This window comes from Hermetia illucens, chromosome 2, assembly GCF_905115235.1.
Source record: "Hermetia illucens chromosome 2, iHerIll2.2.curated.20191125, whole genome shotgun sequence".
In the NCBI taxonomy this organism is placed as follows: domain Eukaryota; kingdom Metazoa; phylum Arthropoda; class Insecta; order Diptera; family Stratiomyidae; genus Hermetia; species Hermetia illucens.
In genome coordinates, this window is record NC_051850.1 from 157455918 (window position 1) to 157474684 (window position 18767).

The window sequence follows — 18767 nt, forward strand, 5'->3', positions numbered from 1 at the left end:
TGCGTCACTTGAAGATATCCTAAATTTACCCCCCATTCACTTAGAGGTGAAACGGAAAGCAGCCAACGACGCACATAGGCTCGATACCATTGGAGCGTGGAAAGGCGGCCAATTACACGGTCATGCGTCTATCTGGAAATTCCTTTAAAAACATCCGGTAACCCTGATGCCGACCGATCATATGGTTTCCAGATTCGTCTTTGAAAAGACATATACTCTCGTAATCACCGAAAGAGAAGAATGGTCGACAAATGGCTATGAGTCTTTTCAGATTACAGACTTAACAATCTTCACCGACGGGTCAGTCATAGAAGGTGGATCGGTCGTAGGGGTGTTTTCGGAGAATCCGATTATAGAACTGATGAAATGATGACCATATTCCTGGCGGAGATATATGCCATTTCATTGGCAGCAGAAGAATGTCTGCGACAAAAGTGGAGGGATCGCACCATTCGAATCAGTCGGGCGGCGTTATCAGCACTAAATGGCAACGACATATCAAGCCATCTGGTGTGGAGTTGTCATCAGGTGCTGCTGAAACTTGGCCGGCTGAGCGAAACATTCCTGCTGTGGGTTCCAGTACACTCTAACATTGCTGGTAATGAGGAGGCTGACAGACAGACATCCACAATAGTGGGGCCAGAACCAGCTCTTGGAATCCGACCATCTACTGTCAAGTCTACTCTGAAGTGTGAAATAGCAAGGATTCACGCAGCCGATTGGAGAAATTTGGACGCTTGCCGGCAGGCGAAAATCCTGTGTAAGATCCTAGGGCCACTAGAGCGGCATTTTTGTTGTCCCTTAACAAGTGGGACATGAAAACCCTAGAGGGGGACACTGCTCCTTAAACTACCATATGGAAAAGATTGGGGTAATGGTTTCGGCTATGTGCAGCCAATGTGAGGAGGAGGAGGAGAGGGCCCTGCACTTTTTATGCAGCTGCCCGGCATCCTCAGATCTCAGACGAGGACACCTTGGCAAGGTTTTCTTTAATGAAAAATCTGCCCACTCCCTGCCTCTGGAGAATGTTCTCAGATTCGCTAAAGCCTGCGAACACCGTAGGCGGGAAACCATTGAATAGGCGATTTACAGGGATAGTACAATGGGCCTAACAATGGACTGAGTGCTCGGAGGTGCTTCTCCCCCCAGTAAACTGAACTCAGTTTAGTTTAGAAAGGTTTTATGTAACCATATTGACAAAAAACCAAATTAAACTCCGCAACTACAGTTAATTACCGAGCTCTGACATGGAGAATTATTTACAACTTAAGTTATAAACATCAACATGATGATTTGAAACCTTCTTTCAAATTAGACAACGGATAAAAGGAAATCAAGATAATTTTGAAGAAATACTTATCTTAATTGCCCAGTTTAAAACATCTGTAAAACAAATTTGACTATAAATTAAGGCAAGATAATTAATTTATCGATATCTACACGACCATGCCTTCTCGTCTGCGTGGCAACCTGAAAAAGACAGGCCAAATAAAGAAGTAGTTTTTCATCTTTTACCTAAAAATTTTTGATTCACGATGACACAATGACAATATACCTCCCAAATTCAAATGCGACGAAGCCTTTCATTACATCGACTATGCACTTCTCGCCATGCGTCGACATTAAATAAAATTCTCTATCTTGTTTTTAAGATACAAAGGCCGATCGTAAATAAACAAATGGTCTTAACAATTCGAGAGGAAAACCTGAACAATAAATCAATAAACTGGACAAGAAATCATATAATAAAAGGAAACAAGCTCAAATTAATCTTAATATGTTGTGTCTTAGAGAGCTCATAATACTCAACCCGTTGCCGCTGGTTCCTCGCGGCATCTTGGGTTGAAAATGGAAAAAAGTTCTATCTTTGTTTATTCGATTTTTAACAACAATTCGAATTGGATTCATTGAAATAAGCGCCGCTATTAAAATGAAGTAATAACAGGGAGACATGCAACCTGACCGAACGTTCCCCTCATACGTCATCAGCACCTGAACACTGCTTCCTCCGGGTCAAGTCATGTCTCTCGGAAATAAAAAAAAAAATGTTCATTTCAATTTGGATTTTATGGATCAGTTCATTGCATCCATCAAATATCACATTTGTGATGAGTTTATGCATACATTCGGCATTCCAGGACTTTTTTGTTACACTGAAGAAAGTGTCGGTGAATGCACTTCAATTTAGGGGGAGAGAGATCCTCCTTCTTAGCAAATTATATCTTCCTGTTGAAAATAAGCCGACATAAAAAACTAAGGAAGGAAGGGCCAAATAGGATTACTGCTCCGAACGCTAGTAAAGGTCCTTACAGAGACCACACTTCGATGTAGTTTTTTGCCAAAATCAAGGCTAAGATCACAATAAGTGATACAAAAACAACTGTCAACAGACTGACCAATTTATCCTCAAGTAAAAGCCCCATAGAGAGACCGGTAACGACATTAGAAGAAAGGACCTCGATGACCACGTTCTTAGCAATATTCATTGTTCAACTTCGCCTAAAAAACCCGCCTTATTCCTTTAGGGTTTCGATAAAGTCACCTAAGATCTGGTTTTCATTTTTGTTTTCGGTCGAATAAATTTTCATAACATGTGCCAGTGATCTTTTCTACAGATAATTTTTTTGGGCTATGTCACTAACATTTCTCTCCTCCATAAAGCCACCTCCCATTTCCAGCCTTGGCTCTTCAAAATGACATCATCGAGGCTCCACAGCCCACATTAGACCTTGGTTTTTGGGATGTCCTTCCTCCAATCATCTCAGTCCATCGATTGCGTCTTTGAATTTCAAAATATCATAACAGTGATGTGCAACCTTCGTTAACAGAATCTGATCGGCTTTCTGTGTCTTCCCACTCGTTTTCGTCCTTCCGTTCTCGCTTCGAATACCCTTTCGGATATCTGAGTGTCGTCTATACGATAAACCAGCCCAGCTCATTCCAAAGTTTGATTATTTTGGAGATTTCAGGCTCGCCAAATATTTGATACAATTCATGGTTGTATCTGATTCTCCACTGATCGTCCTTTCGTTTAGTTCCTATTATCCTGCTCAGGACCCCCGTCTCGAAAGTATTATCTAGTTTTCCGGAAGTTCGTAGTATTGTATAGCACAAGCCTTATTATCGTTTTATATACTGGAGGCTTTGCTTTCCTGTGTATGCAGTTGACTTTCAAAATCTTCAGGACCTAGTAGAAGTCTCCCGTTTGCTGTTTTATCGAGGTTCATAAAAATCTCCTTTGCTAATATGATAGATTGCGCCATGAGGTTTATATCGTGCGCATATGCAACGATTTGGCAGAACTTATGGAACAGCGTGTCTTTGTGTCCACAGACAACTTTCGTATAAGCTGCCCCAGTGCCAGATTGAACAGTCGAGGTACTTGCTTTAACCCGACGTTTGTCTCAAACGCAGCTGCCAAGCTATTATTGAATCTCAGTTGCGCTGTTAAGATATTGTCATTCTGATAAAGCTTACCAGTTTTGCTGAAATTCTCAAGTCAATCATACTTTGTACAGTACATTTTGGTCAATATTATCGTATTTATTTAATTCTTTTTTTACATAGTATTTTCGTCTAGATTTTATAGGACGTACAAAGTTGGGATATGCCTCTGTAATTTTCGTATGTTAGTTTGTCCCCAAGGAGTGGTCTTATCATACTTTTTGGCCTCTCTTGCGAATCCTGTTCTTGGTTCTATATGGAGATAATCAAATTATGGATAGCTATCATGGTCCATGAACCGCCTGATTTAAGGATATCATCTATGCACAACGCCTTATTCATTTTTTGGCATTCGATGGCTGACTTTATTTCTCCCAATGTTGACTGTGCAATGCTCCCAATATGTTTGGCTATAATTCCTGTAGACTTTGCTGATTGAGTTTTATCCAAGGGGTTGATGAGTTGCTTGAAATAAGACGCCATACCAGGTGTCATCTATGGGCTTCCTCATGAATATGACCTAATCGTTCTAGTCTTGCCTTGTACATACTCTTCTGCTTTTGAATCATTTGTTTAGTTTTCCAACCTCAAATTTTCCGAACGGGTTGGCTTTTATCTCTAAGCACTTTTTACCATGTAGTGGTCGAAGTCGCAGTTTGCTCTTCAGTATGATCTCATGGGAAGGATGCTTGATGACGGTGTTTTGGTAATGAGAACGTGGTCTATCTTTTGAAGGTAATGCCATCTGTGCATCCTTGTGTAAATGAATTTACGTGGAAAGCGCAGAAAGAATTGAATTCCTGCTATTTGCACAGTCAAAAGGACGTTGGCCGTTGTCATTTGGTACATTGTGAAGACTGTGATCGTTAGAACCCTGAGCTGCGTTGATCTGTTAGAGTAGATCTTTGAAAGCACCAAATTGGTTTAGTGATCTAACATTCCAGGTTCCAAGAGCATAGTCATCTATTCGCTTCAGCGGTCGTTTCCGTGGTATTGTCCGCGGCTGCTCATCCTATCTTTGGATGGATGACAGGTTGTAAGCCCATCGCTCCGCATTCAAAACCTAGAGGACCTAGTCAATTCCTTTAGACATTCCTTGAAGAGGAGGTGTGATCAAGTAGGGTGCTGAATTTTGGAGTTGTCCCAACTAAGCTGGGCATCCTACTTATTTTCTCATTTTCCCCGATCGCGCGTTTTACTGAGGATAGTACTAACTACATTGCCTCAAACCGTCCTCCTCTAGCTGGGCTTGGGCCCAGTATCCTATTCACATATTATGCAGGATTATCATCTATAGACATTTCACAGCATCGGCTGAGTTTTCCCGTCTTTTTTTTAGCTTGCTGGCTGGTCTGTTCGTCTCGATTTTTCCCTAGAATACCCTTTTGGGAATTCTCAGGTCGCTTGTTCGTTTTCATGATTTTATTGTATAATAGACCTCCGGGTTGTCATATATTAAACATGTTTAGCAAACTTGTCATTTACATTACATAGCTCGAGTGCTATTCTCCCATTTTGCCTTTTTTCATAGTGAAAAAAAGTATACATTCAGCATCATCTTCTTTTGCATCACCTAAAGTACAACTTGTCTGTTGGGGTAAGCCATGCGATAGCGATGCTCGAGAAAACATCTACGTTCGGATTGTTGTTCAGATTGCGTTAGATAGTCGTTTACCTCATAAAAATCAAAATAATTTTTGTTGATTAAGCCCTGAATTCGTAATCCAATTGGAGAGAAACCGCCTGTCACTTTTCTGGTGCATGGGCACCTCCTTTTGGACTTACACAAAGTTAAAAAAAATTCTACAAACAACTACGGTTCCGTCCAGGTCAAAGGCAACTTATCAGATACTGCCTCTGCTCTGGAAGCAGCGTGACCGACGTGGTTAACAAAGGAACGAATACATCTTTTAACCACTTCGGTCTCACTACTCTCAGGGCAGAGGGAGAGATAGCGCTTGAGGAGTTGCCTCTGCCCTCGGTGAAAGCGTAGTCGTTCGTAAATTCTTTTTAAAGTTGTGTGTCTGTGTCGGTCTGTCACACGCATTTTTCTCAGAAACGGTTATAGCGATTGACATCAAATTTGGTTCAAATTAGGTTAGTAATAATATATTACTATATTTTTTAGTAATTGACTGTAAAAACCCCTTACGTTTATCCTAGAATCATGAAATTTTGCAACAATGTAAACTATATAATAGAGCATGATTCTACCCAGTTTGGAAGAAATCCCACTATAATTCATCATCAACGGCCCAACAACCGGTATCCGGTCTAGGCCCGCCTTAATAAGGAACTCCAGACACCTCGGTTTTGCCCCGAAATCCACCAATTCGATATCCCTAAAAGCTGTCTGACGTCCTACGCCATCGTTCCATCTTAGGCAGTGTCTCTGTTGTCTTCTGCTCCTACCATAGATATTGTCCTTACAGACTTTTCGGGCTCAAATGTCAAGTGTCCACTCAAATATTTTATAGGAAAGATACACAAAACCTTTCATACCTGAAGCGTTCAGCTGCCGGCTTACCGACTTGTTTTAATTTGGCGTGTAAACCTAAAAAGAGGAGCCCATGCACCAACATCACGAATTTCGCTTCTTTTTTCGAAATTTTCAATATTAACGAAGATATAAGTTTCCTAGCTCCCAGATCCCCCAACATATACGCTCATCTCATCCTCCTCTAAACTAGCGTTCACAAATTTAACGTCTGTTCTCGTAATTCTCAATATTAACGGAGATATCGGCGTTTGAAATTTTCCAAAAGATTCCGTCACTTTTATGCTTTTTTCCCAGCTCCTAGACCCCCAACTTACTATATGTCGTTTTGATCGTCTCATTTTCCACTATGAGGTCTTTGCGTATGCTATCTACCTGCCATCCTGTCATCTCAGGAAGACCGGGCTGGCTAACCTTCGATCAGGTTACCATCTTGGCAAAGGAGTGGCTCCGAAGGCAGTAAGTAGAACCGATCAGGAGGAAAATATCCTGCCTACAAACAAGCTGAAACATCAAACTCGCTGTCCAACGAAGCAAAAAGCATGGCTTGCACAGAGGCGAACGGGGGGAGCGCTTATAGGATTGCTATGGAAGGGCACGGAGGCCATTAATCCCCGCACATCACAGACGTTACTTTATTGCTGAAAACTATCTGGGAATTATTCCCTCAGCAAGAGGAGGACTGCTTGAAATCCGCAGAAGATAAAAAGACAATGGCGTATCTTATAAAGCCATTTACCTCGTGGTGTAGTCCATACCGAATATATTGAGTAGTTGAGTATTGAGTAGTTCCTCACTAGTGACGATTGATATTCCCTGCTATTATCGACAAAAAAATCCTCTGGTGTGATGCCGATGACAAATCCAAGAAATATATTATCTCCGTGGATGTCCCACATGGCTCTGCACAGAGCTTCATTTTCTGATCCCGGGAGAGACTGGCGGTGCATTACGTCTATGAAATAGTACTAGTTGCATTTTGATGATGATCGCAAAGCAATCAATACTATAAAAGTTTGGTTAGAAAACACTTGATGCGGGAAAAACGAAAGCGGTCCTCATCCACTATCTTAAAAAAAATGACTCTCCCATTAGAATTGGGAATCATATCACCGCCTTTAGACCACTCACCAGGATATGCGAATGGTGGTAGACCCAAAATAGCAAAAACAGTATGCTATAGGGTAGGGGGCCACGGGACGTTCCTTTCTTCAAAGCTTTTTCATTACTAGTTTGTAAACCACACCCGAAATATCCATGTTGACATCCTCGCATAATGCCTTGGACATGTTTCTTCGAACAACGACTTCTAGTCTGCCTCGGGTATGCGTTGCTCCGTGTTACGGTCACTTTCAGATTATCCTACCTTCTTGTCCAATTTTTTCCATGAAATCCGGCAGTATGATTGTTGCTAATTAATGTTTCAAATGAGAATTTTCTGTTGTATGTGTACCATATTTCGGGAACCATTTAATCTCTCTCTCTTCTGAGAGGTGTTGCTATGTACCCCCTTCCGGCTAAAAGAAAAAGTCAATTCATCTTACATTCTTCCATTTGTTAAGTTCAAGGCCATGAAATCCGCGGTTAAAACATGGCAGAAATACTATCCTTTGTGTCCTTTAAAAATATTTTGATTGTTTTCATGATAGTCGTGCTTAATATTAGACGTTGTTAAAAATTTCCTAATTTCTGGCTTCATTGAACTCTCCCCGAACGTCTAATGCCAAAGATCCTTTCCGCTGTGACTAATCAGGCGCCTCAACTCCGCAGAACAACCAAAAACCCACAACAAGCCGCATTGGCAATAAAATGAATTCCAATTAGTCAACTTGGAAAAATCGACAAACAACGGACGCAGCCATGCAATGATACCATCATCATTGCATACGTCGTGCAACAACAATTAGCATAAACATTTGCAAATGGACAAACAAACGTGCATATTCAAAATCGTTGGGACCCAGTCTCCGAAACCAAGATCCCAACCTGGAACGTCCACTCTGGATTATTTCCTTATTGTGAACGAAACCCTAATAAAAATGAACTTAACAGTTCCCGAAGGCGTCTCATTGCAAATGATAACTAATATATGATGGGGTTGTAAATATTCATAAAGAGGAATATCCAGATACAGCTCGATGCTTGGGGAGTTGAGTGTTAAGCTGCCTAGCATGGGAATAATCGTTTGCTTTTGGTTATGGATAGTCGTTAATAGGATTGCAGTTGAAAGGTTCAGTGTTAAATGTTGGTGCCATAGCATTTCCGCTATTCAATTTCGTAAAGATTCATGCGAGTTCCACAGTTTTTTTCTGACAAACCCACGCCCACAATTGAGGACCACGAAGGAAACGAATTTGAACCACATTCCGTTCTCATCGGACTCCTTTTGGTTCAATGGTGAATGGTTTTTCTCTAATTGTGCAATATTTTATTAGAGAAAGGAATAGGAATCAGTGTATTATGAAAGATATATTAAAGATTAAAGAACTGCCTAGTAGATGCGCAGCTAAGCCTATAAACCATAAACTAACTTAGATCTTTATGTACGTAGGTAATAATTTGTGCGTATTTGCACGACCTTGGTAATATCATCACTTCCAATTTGAAGTGACACTGTCAGTCTGAAAATACTCTAACCATTTTATGCAACATAATTCATCTGTCATCCGAAATGAAGGTATGGAGACAGATTAAAATACAAAAAATGAACACTCGGAGTCTTCTAGGACGTATCCAAACCGAATTTTCAGTGACGAGTGCTCTGCGTTCTATGGATGTATTGATTGTCCACCAAACACAATGAACATCGCCTCGCGGTAATGGGGACAAAGATGTTGAGTTAGATCACTGGTGTATTGTGCTGTGATTACGCTCGAAGTGGAAACATCCACAATCGATACGGGGTTGCACACATTGTGGAAAAATTGTCATAGAGGCATCCTGATAATGTAAATCATGTTGAGAGAAGTGGTGAACTCGATCCGAAGGAACTGACCCCTCTGCCTGACGAGACAAAGTACAAGAAAAAGAGAAGAAGAAAACAAATAGTCTACCATTTTCCGTTTGTAGAGGTTGTCATCTTTGGGGGTGCTCATAGCCAATCACCAATCAAATAGAAACCGGAAAAAAGTGATAATATTAGGTAAATTAGAAAACGCAAACTGTTTGCTTCCAGTCTTGAAAAACTTATTATCCAGGACTGGAGAGAAATACGCACAAAAAGCCATAATGGCAAAATAATAATGACCTAACTTACGCAAACTATAATACATGCCTGCACATTAGCAATTCCCCTTGCTTTCTGGAAGCACTCTAGTTCTTGTGGCGTTTTTCTTTAGTCTTCCTCGGGTCTCAGCGTCTTCCTCTTTTGATTACAGCACCTCTTCCATCAAATTGGGAAGTGGCACTCGTATGTTCGCATTCATAACAATATTCAATTTTCTTCGGTCAGGATACATCGACCAGAAGCCCATGCTAATATTTTCTATAGTTACTCTGTTACGCAAGGAAATGTTTCAGGTGGTAATCAGTTCTCTATATCTCCATTCTACCGACTTCTCGTGTCAATTTCTTCTTTTTCAACCAATGTGGGGAAAAAAAAGAAGACCCAATCCTGAGGAGACTTTCCGAAATGGACGGAAAACCACCAACCAGACGAGATGCCAAGAACAAGCTATGCTATGCTGGTAGACATAGTAGCATTCGAGGATGGCATGAGAATGAGCTTGGGTGGGTTCAAATTCTTCGAATTATTATAGTTTATAAAAGACACTTTGGACGTCAAAAGGTTTGACAGTGGCGAGATCGCAAACAGTTTTGTCCAAAACTCTAAAGTTAAAACGCTCCCTCTAAAATGGCTCACACCACAAAACCTTGTCTATCAATTCGGAATTATCAAAGAGACTCTCCCTCATCTTCACGAAGGAGCAGATCCTCAGGGATGTTCGCTCAGACGTCAAGCTTGCCAGCGTTTCACGCCTAAACAGGGGATAGCCTGAGAACCCACTAGAATACAGACCTTCCACTGTGAAACTTACCTTTTCCGAAACCGAGGCCTCGGAACACATAGTTTTCGAATACATTCAGTTCCCCGTGGAATACTTCATTCCAAAATCCAAGTCACACCACAAAAATGTTTAAGTCTGCTAAAGGAAGTCGTGCCTCTTGTGCAAGAGGTCTGAACACAACGCTAGGGATCGCGCATATCCGAAGTTGCAAAAACATATGAGATTATTTCAGCTAGCGGCCATTCAAACCAGCAAACTTTCTCCAACTCTTCCAAGGACCTTAACCCGGACGAATCCCTGAACTCCAACTTCCCCATCTTCCGGTCCAGAAACATCTAAAGAAATCTCAAGCTGATGCCAACCAAGTCTAAAAACTGAAGGTAGGTAGGCCCGACAGCACTTCCCCAGCCACAGCCTCTACTCCTGTTTTAAACAGCTCTTCTTACTTTATTGCTTTCGAATATCAAAGAATGGTATCGCAAATCCTTAACACCCTGAAAAAGCAGGCAAACAGCTCACAAAGCCAAGATATTCTGGGCGCCTATTATAACTTCAACGGTACTGTGAAAAATCTAAACATCAACAGCGACTTGCACTTCCAACCAACCGGTTTTAAATAATAAATAAATCGTCGCTGGAATTCCATGTCAACTCACTCTAATAATATTAACGTTATAGCCCTACAAGAAACTTTCAATCTAAACTTAAACTCCTCCCATAACCAGGTTTCAGGATGCAACATAATAGACAAGTCCAGAATGGAGAGTTATGATGGAATCAGCATTACTTACAACAGGGAAATCCGTTCCCGCAAAATCAAATTTCCGACGGGTATGGACAAACAGCATATCTAAATCCCATCCTGACAACAGTTGCATCCTATTACCTTCCACACCATGACACCACCACACCATGTTTTCACCTCCAAACTCCGTGGACTAATGGATTTCGTGGATATCCGGCGGAGGATCTGAATGCCCGCGCTAAATTCTCCAGGGGCTCCATCAACTCCCCTAAGGGTCGCTCCCATGTGGAAACTGTTGGCAGCTCTAATTCCCGCCTTTTAAATAATAATAAACCTATCTTCTTCAAATCCCTAGCTGGACCGATCCCTGCCGGCTCTATCTCTGACCCAAACTTGTTAAATTCAGTTTCAACCAACTGGCTCTAGGACGCGCTAAAGCCGAGATTTCAAATAACCTCCATCGGCGAATTCTCATCCGAAACAACAAGGTCACCCAAATCAAAAAGTCTAGAATCACTCACTCTCACCTCCATCACAGCCATTCCACAAACACCCTTCCCACTGGTATTGAAATCATATCTGAAACAATAAGAAATCAAATCAAACAAATCCGATCCAGAAACCCTGGCGGAGGCCGAACATAAAACCTCTCTTTCGAGTAAAACATTTGGCTTTTACGAAGTTCAAAAGGATTTCTCAACCGGGACAACTTCCTAGCCTTCTTCGAGACAAGAAACAACTCGATCCACGCAGTGAGAGAGGCCAAGACGACTTCGTGATACAATACAAGGATGAACATTTCCGAAGGTAATTTCTCCGATGATTTTTGAGGACAGATTAACCGACAAAAATCGTTTCAGGATCATAAGGAGCACCTAGATGTGACCCAGTGTCTCGATTTCCTGCATCTCGTGAACTTTTCTTCACCGATGAGTTTTATTATGTCCATTTTAAATACAAAAAGCGGTCTGCCCCTGGCACAGATGGAATCATATTCACCTGCGTCTACCGGCTGAACTATTGGGGCATTCAATGAGACTTGACACAACCAGACCCCTCCAAAGGACTGGTCTGAGGTCAAACTGGTCCCGATTTTTAAGATAGGAGAGATGTAATGAAAATTATGGGATTGCGATGGTCAAATGACCATCCTGAATGGCCGAAGATGGCCTAGAGGAAAGAGCTAACCCAAAAACCTAAAAAGTTGGCGAAATTGATCGTGAAGGTCCGCCCGCAAATACTGAAGCTACATCGGAGGGTTCGGTCGATTTGTGCTTGCACGCCTTTGTGCAAGCCAGCTCAGGAATTTGGGGGGTCCTTTGAATTCCAACATTTTATCTATGTCTCTGATTACTTCCGTAGCTCTCTCTGAAGGTTTTCACTTAGCTATAATTTCGAATTATTTTCAAAAATTGCAAAGTGCACTTGAGCCACGGTTTAGCCCGATGCAGCGTTGCATTGACTGAATAGAATCCAAATTGGGCTCTGAAATGGACTTAGATTTCCCTCGCCGAGTTGCGGCGTCCTCCAGGCCACCTGCGCGAAACCCTGAACAATCACTACTTCCTTAATGCTGTTCTTTAAACCTTCCTACTCCTTTCCCGTATATATGCTCACGACTTCTTATGGCAAGAAATACCAAACACCTCGACACCAGGCTAGCGTAAGGCCTCAATTCTCCCTGACAATTGAACTCCCTGGTGATCACCGACAAACTTCCTTTTTTCGCACTCCCAATAATCGACCTGACAGCAAATCTCCCTTTTTCTGACTCTCAACTCGTTGCCTAACAAAATATTTTCAAGCGAAGTTGACGCAGAAAAGAATTCAACGCTTTAAGTGGGCCTTTTCCGATTCCAAATTTTCTACTCGACCCAGACGAAATCTTGTACTTTCCTCACGCTCGGTGGCTAACTTTGCAAGTTTTCCGACTATCCAATCTACACAATTCAGAGAAAACCGCACGGAAACAATGAACTACGGAAAATCCGAAGAGCTACAGTGTCTTTCGGTGAATTCTCCTTCCGTTTGATTTGATACCGTTGTCAAAAAACTCGGTTCTCCTTGCTTCTTTGTTCCCTCCTTCCCATCAGCCTCCTCTCAATCAGCCGGTCCCGCTAAACCTGGGTTTGAACTTCTCGAGTTGATGTTGACAGCAATCTGCGCAGTAGCGTTGGCGGATGCAGCACATCATTCCCCTCTGTCACAATCAATTCGCCCGAATGCATTCAATAATGTACAACATGCGGCGAATTTGAAGGTAATTGCACACTGTAGAATGCATTATTTGAGCAAATTAATCCCGAAAAACGCGAATGAAATTCCGCTCCTGTCGTAAAGCCCGGTCACTACAAAGACTCAGAACGATATAAACTACTTCAGATCGATCCCGACTTAATCAGTGCCTCAAGGATTACAACACTCTCTCCAACAATTGCTTCGCCTACAGGAGATGCAAGTCTACCACCTCCTGCCTTAAATAGCTCCATCGAGAAGAGCCAGAAAAGCATGTCCTCGGTTTATCGATTTACATTAGTATGGCTTTTAAGAAGGTGGATGGGTCCCTCTTGATAAACGTGATGTCAGAGATGAATCTTCCCCCTGACATTGTTCTATGGACTTGGAGGACCACGACAGGAAATTATTGATGTGCGCTCAACAGGCTTCGGTAAACAATGGCTTGGGTTCTGAATCTGGTGCTCTTTAACATCTACATAGCCTACTTCCATCGGAAATAAAGGGTGCGCACAGATGAATTTAGACAAAACATCGACATTGTGCTGCTTGAACACAAAAAAAAAACATTATCTTCTTGGGGAGAACGATCTCGATTTCACTTGCAATAAAGGACCATGTTGACTCCATCACTAAAAAGGTTAAAAATAAGCTATACCCGGGTCCAGCTGAGGTCTCCATCCAAAAGAAGCCCTCAAACGTAAGACGCGTCCTGAACTATGCCTCCTCAACTATCTTTACGCCCAAATATTTTGAGAATAATATAGAATCCCTCACGGCCGCCAACTTGATTCGATCTCTTGGACTCACTTCACCCATACCAACTCATATCGTTTTTGCTCTAGATAGCAAACCGCCCTACTCCAAAAGAATCTCATTAGCGGCGTAAGAAATTCTGAATGTCTATGCCTTCAACCCTCCTCTCTACTCTCTCATCAGAGGCAATTATGTCGCCTTTAACGTATTGACTGCAGTTTTCAATAAATTCCATACTATCATAGAAAACACTGTTATACGGATGTGATACGGACGGGGAGCTTCATTAGACAGAACCGACCTTGCCTCCTGCTGTCAGGAGGAAGGCCACAAATAAGAAGCCTTAGGTTTCACAATCCTGGCAACCGAACCGAGGAAAGCTCGGCTTAGAGAGGTCCTCATCCTGTAGTGATGGTAATTTTTATAATGAAAAAGCAAACGACCGCTCTTCCCCAGAACTTGGAACTTCTTTAAGGAAGGACTAGATGCCAATAAGCCTTAGACACCTTGGTTAAGATGAAAATATTCCGAAGATACTTCATCTGCTTCAAATAATGAAAAATCCGAGAAAGTGTAGTGCGCTCCCGCAAAAGGTCATTATGCTCATGAAGACTGGGCTCAGATTTTCATTCTATTGGAACTAAACCTAAAAACAATCCGAAATTCCTTCTAAAATTAACTTCTAACGACAAAGCACCACTCGCTATCTATTTAGTTTCACATTGCCAAAAACATTGTTCATCATTAGTCCTACGAGTGTTCATCATCCATTCCCCAGTCCAACTTCACATTCATGCACAACTCGAGGCACAATTTTTCTTGTCAAAAAAATTTGTAGAACTTAATTTATCAAATTTGTTGCGATGGTGCTGACACTTCTTAAGTTTCCCGAGTGCGATCAAACAGACGCGCTGACACTTTTTAAAACACATTTCATACGTGGCCCGTACGATTGATGACGCAGATCACTGTAAGTAAAAGTGCACACAGGGAGGTGCATTAATTGCGGAGGACTGACAAAATGCACGGAAATGCACTCCTGGCTGACTCTCCTTCTGTCGCTCTCCCGAGCTGCACTTGCAGATAATTTTTCTTTGAAAATTCACGTTAAAGGAACACCAAAAATTTCGACATCGTCAATTATTTTCGGTTGTCAACGCACAACAATCCGCCCAAGGAGCTCACATTTTGTCATCCGAATAGTCAGGCACAGTTCTTTGTGGAAAAGGCAGAATGCAATCGTCCTGGCCTTTGAAGATAGTTGTCTGCAACATTCGAAGGAAATTAATCATTTGGTGCATGCAAATGAGTGTTTTAAAGATGTTTGGGGGTAGAATGAGGAAGACAGTTGAGTATTTAGTGGCAATTTGAAAATTGGACAGTTTTGTTGGATATTTGGAGGGTGAAGCGAAAATATTTGAAATAAATTTGGTCATTTATTTAGCAGGCAACGTCTTCTTCTCGACTTTAAAGGGGGATTCCCAATAAATGCAAGAAAAGAGAAGGACAAGGTTATCTTTTCTTCAAATCCAATCATGTGGGATATCAAGAGACGAGCTGGTTCCGACTAAACAAGCTGGACAGTTCTTCATATTCTAACATAGAAATCCTATATCGAAATGCTTGGAGGAGTGAAATTTTATGGAGAGATTCTCACAAAACGTCGTCGGTTTCTGGCAACGTGCTGTAGCTTTTCACAACTTGTGCGAAGCTTGCACTCTTGCTCCACTATTCTACGGCAGGAAGTTCTAGGACAAACGACTCGCCGGCCATCCTAGAACAGTGAATTCAATTGTGTGGCATAACCCGCAATGAATTTAGCACCTTTTCTCATTGTGTGACCTACCTACTGACAATTTCCCCTTCCAATCACCACCTCTGCGGGTATCTAGTCCGGATGTCAGCAAAGTTATGCATTTGTTCTTGCCTCAAGCCAAAGTATCCCAGTGACACCACTCAGACGATAAAGGTTTTGACCCTTAGGGCAACAGTGGTGATTTTCAAGAATAGGGACTGGAGGCGCAGTTTAACTGTGTTGATATGGAAAGAGCAAGGGTCCATTAGCCTCAAGTAAAATGAAATCCGCGCACGGTTGTTGTCAGCCAACAGAGCCTATTTCAACTTACAAAGACTGTTCCGCTCGAAACGTCTCACCATAGGGTCAAAGCTCTTACTGTACAAGACTATGATCTTGCCAGTCCTCATGTATTCCTCGGAAACTTGGGCTCTTAGCAAGAAAAATTGCGAACTCTTGGCCGCGTTCGAGAGAAGAATCCTCCGAAGAATTTTTGGCCCCCTACATGAGGATGGACGATTCCGTAGCCTACACAATGACGAAATCTATGAGCGATACCATGGCCGTCAGGTTGTGGATAAAATCCGGCTCAATAGATTACGGTGGGCGTGTCACTCAATCCGTATGGATGAGGATGATCCTACCCGGAAAGGCTATAAGGGCAATATCTATGGTAGGAAAAGAAGACGAGGCAGACCCTGCCTAAGATGGAGCGATGGCGTAGGTCAGGACACCAGACAGTCTTTAGGGATATCGAATTGGTGGACCTCGGCGCAAAACCGGGATGTCTGGAGTTCCTTATTAAGGCAGGCCTAGACCGGATACCGGTTGTTGCGCCGTTGATGATGATGAGGGGCGACTGGAGGCGTAACTTAACTGTGTTGATATGGAAAGAGCAAGAGTCCATTAACCTCAAGTAAAAGGTTTGTCTGTTTGATACTGTTGTCACGAACGAACTTATTTACATATCTAGTAACTGCGAGCTATGAGCAAACAAGTAGCAAGTAGCCAAGTGTGTGCGTTATCGTCAAGCGTGATTGTGCCTATAACCGCCTTCCAAATGACCTAGTCCCGGCTTAGATGGTAAACCAGGCGAGAATGTGTCGAATTGGCAGCCCGCAGAAAACGGTAGAAGGCTAGACGACAGAGTCAGCAACTGCTGAAATATTGGGTGCATGAGGACGATGGCGTCATCAGTGTGAAAAAATGGAGACACTTACTTGAAAAATGAGATAGTCTGTCTGTCGTTCCTTCCGGCTTGGTTGCTAAGATATCAAGTGTAGAAAGAAATACTTTTGCACTTACTGATACCATTTACAACTCGAGATATGCCATCTGAATTATCACAATCTCCTCAAGTAAAATCTTTCAAGTGCGAAAAATATAAGTTGTTTATATCCGGTTCCAGTACAGTCCTCATTCCATATGCAAAAGTATACAAGACTAAATCTGCCTTGCGAAAGCGGATTGTATCGTAAGATACCCCTCCTGTCCTATTCTGGTTAGATATCCTTTGATGGCTTTGGTACTGATATTATTGAGTAGTCCCTTTCTAAGCAGATAGGCAGCTAGTACTAATTACTTCTTTGGAGATTTCTCGCCATAATTACCATTAAGGCGGTTTCCAGGGCGCGTTCTGAGGTCTTCAATATGAAGGACGTGAGGCTTGATCGCTTACCTATTTTTGGTAATGAAAATCGACGGTAAATCTCTACAGTCTACGGCATAATCTTTTCTTGTTGCTTCTATAGTGTGACTGGTATTGCACCATTTTGGCCCGGAGATTTATATGCAGAGAAGCTGCTTATAGTCTAGCTAATTTTATCCTCGGTAATTACTGATTTGATAATCTCACACGATTCGGGCCGCATACCCTCTAAGCAAGCCTTTGGTCCGCAATCCTCCTCACTAGTGGAGAAGTGCATATGGACTAACAGCTCCATTTTTTTGAAACGCTAGACTCCTATGTTTCCTTCATCATCATCATCAGAATATTACTGAGCCTCGCAAATTCGCTGGTGCGTTCAATGTTTTGAAAATTGTCCAGCTAATACCGCTTCCTGGCCATTTGTGTGGTTACCTGTAGCAGATGTTGAACACTGGTCAGCTTCCTGTATTTGACAGATATTCATTTTACCAAGGTAGACACGTCTTGCTGTATTTTGATGGGCACCAGATTTTTAAGACGAATCCCCGATCTTTGACTCTAGTTCGTCTGTCATGCCAATGTTGTTAATTCGCACAACGGATAGTTTGTTTTTGACAACCTGGCCAAACTTCGCTCAGTCGATGCTCTTCATGTCTAAAAAGGTAGACCCATACAGTGTGATTTAGACTGAAAAGTATCGAACTGTGATCTATGAAGGATCTCTGCTCAGAGACACTCCAGTTCTCCACAATCAAAGTCCCTTTGTCGGTTAATAGGGTTACACAAAGTTCACACAGTTTTCAAGCTGGTGAAATGAAAGGCTGGTTACTGTCCCCCTTACACACGGATAGCGTGTAGTCAAAGAAAGACTCACCTCTTTCATTGATTTCCGTCCTGCCACAAAGCATATTCCATGCAGTGATGTCGCAGCTTTATTTGGTTCTGGGGGGTTGCTACAATGGTAGACGATGGTAGTTCTTTGCTACGATGGTAGACGTTGTACTACTTCCCGTAGGGCTGATAAGTCGTAAGCCATGTAAGAAAAGGAGAAAAAGACGCTCTCTGTTTCCGCTTTTCCAATTTGACTACCGTTAGGTCGCTGGATATCAAGTTCGCACACAGAAAAGAATATAGAATCTTCCTGATGAAGATACATTCTCCAGGTCTGTCCAGACTCGTATCTCTTTGATGGTTTGGCCACCTCGAACCCAGCGTTCCTATATAAATGCGGCATCAATGTCTTCCTTCAGGAAGAAGACCAGCAGATTAGCTGAGGCGGACTTCAAGTGCTGCAGGTTTACCACTCCTTAGGACCGTCGATCTTTATATTCTCCTCCTCTTCGTTAGTGATGCCGATTGGATCAAGGTGGTCGCCTGGCTTTGAGTAGCGGAAAATTTAGACTTTTGCGTTCCTGACTCCGAACCGCACTCTATAGTCCGCCTTTTATTGAGTACCTCCAAGCACTTTCCATTTATGCAGAATAGAAAACGTTGGCTGGCGTTCCTTCTCCTTAATCGCCACCCAGTCGTTCATTGAGATCCTGGGATTCTGAAAACTCAAGAATTGGATGAGCTCCATGCTGACTTCCAGCAACTAGCGACCGATCTTCTGAGAATCTTACCGTATAAAACGGCTGTGA